The sequence below is a fragment of the Austrofundulus limnaeus genome, unplaced genomic scaffold (assembly GCF_001266775.1).
Source record: "Austrofundulus limnaeus strain Quisiro unplaced genomic scaffold, Austrofundulus_limnaeus-1.0 Scaffold219, whole genome shotgun sequence".
Taxonomy (NCBI): Eukaryota; Metazoa; Chordata; class Actinopteri; order Cyprinodontiformes; family Rivulidae; genus Austrofundulus; species Austrofundulus limnaeus.
In genome coordinates, this window is record NW_013952621.1 from 857141 (window position 1) to 862746 (window position 5606).

General features: G+C 37.6%; 1 protein-coding gene across 1 annotated transcript in view; it reads left to right on the forward strand.

The window, feature by feature from the left end:
* Positions 1–1928: 1928 nt before the first annotated feature.
* The window catches only part of LOC106525237 (cysteine-rich and transmembrane domain-containing protein 1), a gene marked incomplete at its 3' end in the record, with an annotated part of 5399 nt that continues 1721 nt past the window's right edge, over positions 1929–5606 (forward strand). The window contains 1 exon segment of the mRNA XM_014019395.1: positions 1929–2080.

A 5606-nucleotide genomic window follows, 5' to 3' on the forward strand; every position in this document is an offset into this window, starting at 1 on the left:
GCACAGCTGTGTTTGCCACACTCGTCCTTTTGTGATCAATGTGAGAACGTTTGAGGCAAAATATCCAATAATATACTTACCTACAGTACTTATGTAATGGAAATAATACGTTTAAGCCAGTAATTCACGACATAATTTAATGACCTAAGTTTTCATGACAGTGATCAGTGATTATAGCCAGAACACGATTTGATAACAACAATCATTCTTAGATTTCACTTGTGTTTATCTTTGTGTTTTCCCTTGACCCAGCATTTCCTTAGGATGAAATCTTGCTTTATTAAGATGACATAATGGTGTTTGTTAAACAATATATATATATATATATATATATGAGACCTCAACTGCTTCAGGAGCAGAGTGCATGGCTCGATGTTGTTCTCTGTGTTTCCTGTTGTTGCAATAAAACTCAGCTGATCATTCCACGGAGTGCCTTCATTCTTTGGACCACATATTTCTGTCTTTGTCAAGTAAATATTTCCATAACATTTACTTAAATAAAATAAATAACCATATGGCTAACAGTTACAGATTTGCACTTCTGCTAATGACACATCCTCTGCTTGTCAGTGCAGGACATTTCCCTGCAATTACTGGATTATTAGAAAACTTATTTTCCTTGCAGCAAGCAATGTGAGCGTGTTTGCAGCTCGGAGTGTCCCTCACTCCGTCTGTGAGCTGTCCAGTTCCAGCTAAAAGCAGCGCAGATGCTGATCCTTAAATCAAGATCAACAACATGTGGCTACCAAACTACTCTACCTTGTCATAACAGAAACTTAGAAGAGTGATGTGGAAATAAGTTGCTCTACTGTAAACAAGATGTCTTACATTTAGAGACAATGTGGGGGAACTTTACCACCACACCCAAATTGTTGTAAACACATTAATTAAAGTTAATTAAGTTGGTCTGTTTGATGTACTGTAGGTACAACTGCATATTAACATGTCAAGAAAAGATGATTTCTGAGTTATTTTGTTGTTATGGATAAAAGACAAGGAAAGCTGTCAACAAGTGTTTTTCTTTGGTATATAATTTCCCTAATATAAAAGCATGCAAGCAAGTTAAATGGTAGTACAAGACAAATACAAAAACAAATGTACAAATGAACTATTAATTTAACCATAAATTTTAGCTCAGTATTTGTAACATTGTCTAAGTTATAGCTTTTTTGTGTTATCTAAGTTCAGTTGCTTGTGGTGGACATCTCGATTTTATGTGGCAATAAATTTAATCATCTGTAGAATAAAGGATTATTTCCTGGTTTAATAAAGTCTAGATATCACGCTTACAGACATATCACCTGCAATTAGTTAATGGCAAAATTCTGAATAAAGACATTTTGCAGTGTGTTAGATCTCAAAATGTGTTGGGTGTCAGTCTCAGCCAAGATTTAGCTCTCTGTAAAATTGAGTTACTGACATTTTTGTGTTTGAATGTCACATCACAAAAGAGTGGATGTAGCCTGACATCTGCTGGAGAAAATAAGTACTGCACTTTGTCCAAGTAATCCTGTTGTAAATTTTGAAAACAAAACAAAAACAAAAAACAGCAATTATAGGCCCAGATATATTATTTATTTATGCTTTTTCGAACAACTAATGTGTTTTAAAAGCAAAAATAAATATACGAATATAATCAAACTGAAAGCAAATATGAGTAACAAGGTCACTTATCAATAAATGATTAACAATCATTCGTTACTAAGTCTGTGATGTTAACCTGATTAATGTTTTAGCAAGTCAAATGACCAAGAGTCACTGTTTTTTTCACTTGTAATTTCTGTCATCGCTCTGCTCTCTGATTGGATGCGGTGACTAAAAACAGAGGCAGCAGCCAATCACCGGCTTCGGTGTCCAGTTGCCACTCCCCCCCCTCCCCCTCCAGTGCTCTCCCCGCCTTCAGGTGACGTCACGTCCAGCCAACGCGATACCGTTCACTCCACTGGACTTTGGAGATACAGAGGGTGGTCGCTCATTGCGTTGTAGRGAAACAAGAAAATAAAACATCGAAAGGTGGAAGCTCGTAGTGAAGTTGGCACTGCTGCGACTGGAAACGCGTTGGACGTCTGTTTGTTTTAAGGTGAGCAATAASGTGTCCGTTAACCTTTAATATTTACGTGTTTAGGTGAACTTACAGGGTAAGGAACTGGGCAGGGTTATGGCCTGCAGGTGCCACATCTGTTTTAGCACATCTCCGCAGTCACGTTTATTAAGTTRTATCGATATCCTAACCTAATAATAATGTCAGTGTGGGGGGGAAACGCTTTTATTGATACACGTAAACCTCAGCTATTGATACAAATAAGAGCTAAATATATWATTTCATTGTGTCGTTAGCTTGATTCATCAGGGTGCTTCATGTCTCCTGTTAGCACGTTTAGTTGTCCTGATTTGGTTTAGTTTATCTTATGTTTTGTTTGCTCTGAGTGGGTCTTTGTGAAGATAAATGGACTCATAATTAGGTCCAAAGGGGTATCTTCASATACAACCATGTATTTATGTCCCTGAAGTTCATTAAAACCAAGCAATGGTTGCTTGGTCACAAAGCTGCTTTATTGCTGCGCAGCTTATAGTATGCACCTGTTTTTATTGTTAAAATTACTGAAATGTGCTGTCTGCCTAAATATCTGGTTACAGTACATGTATTTTCTTACAGTGTCCTGAGGTGGTTTCACATGAACTGACTTTTTTTTTTTGCGTTGTTGTTGTTTTTGAATAAGTAATGTGATTAGGTTCAAAGGGATTTAGGGCTTCCAGATGTTTTGGATGTACTGTCCATGTAAATGCTACCTGATCTTAACACCATAATTTTGTTTTGGAAACATTATTTGAGCTCATTCACTGACATCTGCTGTTTAGTTAAGGAAAACCAAAGAGCATTCATGCAAACTAACCCAGAGACAAACCCACAGTAAAAATAAACACACAAACAAGACTTCTCCTCCTAGTTGAGAAGAGGTTATACAAAATCCAAGGTGTTTACATCCAGTAAGTGGAATAAAGATTAACTTTGAAGCTAATGGTAGCAGATGGCTCATTGTTTTGAATGGTGTGTAATCACAGGAGAAGAAGCCTGTTTACCAGGAAATGGGGGGGAAAAAAAGATCTGATAACCATTTTCAAAAGGCTTTCCCATAGCCTAAAGGAGGGACAGGTGAAGCTGACACCATTCAGGTGAGATGTGGGTCAGCTGGTATTATAAAAGCTGCCTTTAGGCTTCACTGTGACCAAACCTTCCAACGCCGTGTCATCATTTAGTGGCTTTTATGACCAATTCAGGTGATGAAATGTCCAACACAGCACCGTGAAGCTTAGTTGTGTTAGAAAAAATCATGTTTTATGTCTGATCTGTTCAATGTTCTGAAGATTTTACAGATAATGTACAACGAATCCTTTCCTCTGGGAGAATGTTTTCCCTAAGCTGCCGTTAAACCTTATTATCACCCACCTCCATAATTGAAATGGTGAAAATAAGCCTGTGTGTGTCTGTCTGTTAGCAGCATATCATTTGAAACCCTGAACAGAATTTGAGTTAAAATCTCAGAGAGTAATCAGTAACTGCATCAATAAATCATTAACGTTTAACTCGATTCAAACTGGCCAACACAGCTAACCAACTTTAGACAGCACAAACATTGCTATAACTGCTAATTTTACAAAATTTGAGCTACAATTCAGTGAAGCTGAGAGTCGTATCCAGCAGCGCAACACATCACACAAGGTCGCTCATAACTTTACAAGGTTTCAGCAAAATGACTATAACGTTGTCCCTTCTCAGTAATCGATGATTTAGTTTAAAACTCCTGCATGAGAAGTGGCAGGCAATATGTTTTCCTTCAAGGAATTCTAGGTTTTTTATTACGATTATACAAATAGATATAAAACAGTCCTGTATGCTTTAAATGCAGGTAAGTCAATATTAGTTTTTCCAAAGCAAATAAGTACAGATAAGCAATTACTAAGTTTTTTTTTGGTCTTTATCCAATGTGTTAGAACTAAATTAGTTTTCTGTTCCAGCATTTGTTATTTTAGTTTCTGAGGTTTGACGGCTGGGAAAGATGAACAGAAACTAGTGTTTACAGTGTACATAAGACATGACTGAAACTTCCTGTGAGGACTGGTGCTTTGGCTCTCAGTCCAGCCTGTTTTCCATTGTTATTCATGAGCATGGTGGTTTGTGATGCGTCCGGATCATCACAAGCCATTAGCTGGTTGTGAAATCCACTTTTGTTCTAACAAGGTCTAAAGGGGAACAGATAACCCTCTTCAGGCACCCAGCGGATCATGCACATTTTAGTATTTCACTGGCTTAAAGTTTAAACCTGGAAGCAGGTTCTTGACTGTTTTCCCCATCCCCAGGTTTCACACACACCTCTCACAATACCAGTGTGTGATCTGGTATGGCTCGTCACATTTGTGTGTGAATGAGGAAGAAAACAAGCGTGAAAACAACCAGCACAGGCCTGTAAAGTCACAGCAGTACCCACCTTCCCTCTTCTATTTGATTTCTTTTTGGTTCATTTCCGTAGTCTCATCTGGAGCTGGATGTTTGTAAAGTTGTGTGTGTGAACCATAAGATAATAGTACTTAACTCTGGTTGGGCTGGAATTGATCACTGAATCGTGAGCTGCCTTCTGCAAACATAAAAACACTCGTCTATAGTCTCTCTTTGCTTCGTGGCTTTTGTTTTTTTGTGTTTTTACAGAGAAAGAAAAAAAAAAAAGAGACATCTGCAGGGTCAGAAAATGCTGATGTAGCAGCCTAAACTTTACTTCCAAAAACTTTGGAGCACATGAAGGGAGACACGAGACATTTGCAGACATGACCTGCCAGATGAATGGAGAGAACAGAATCTGTTAGGGACACTAATGAACTAAATGACAAACGACTGACTGAGAGACGAGCAGGAACAGGTGAAGGAGGGAGCAGATGAAAAATAAACACAGCAATAATGAAACACTAAGTATGAAACTCAGCCTGATAATGATGTCTTATCTGCACTGAAATGAATTCATTACTTATGTCTCTTGAGGTTACGTAATCTTCTGTAAAAGAGGGCCAAGGTAAGCCCTGATATTCCTTCCATTTGGTTTGTTTGCAGTAAACCAGGTCAATATGTAAACGTGTTTCTTATATACATTTATTAGTAGAAGTGTTTTTGTTGTAATTCTTTGAACTGTAATTACATCTTTCCTCTAGTTCATTACCAGAAAAACTGGAAATCAGATTGGTGCTAGTTGGAGGTGGACCAATCACAGATTTCTAGACTGATTCCAATTCCTTACTTTTGTAAAGCTCCAACCTTCCAATTTAACTTTTATCTATAAAAATAAAGAATACTTTCTAGCTTTTATGGAAATTTGTCTCTGTTTTTATGACTTTATAGTAAAAAAACTTGCATTTTCTCCAAAAGCAGCCCAGTTTACAGAGCTGTCTTTGTCGCTGCATTTAGGTCTGCAGGACATTAAGAAAACCTTAACCTGCACCCCTTTTTCAAATCTACAAATCCTCTAAATCAGTGGTTCCCAAACTTTTTATCTTCTGACCCACAAAATATCCATGGCAAAACCTTGTGACCCCAAATATTACTGGTCTGAGTACACAAA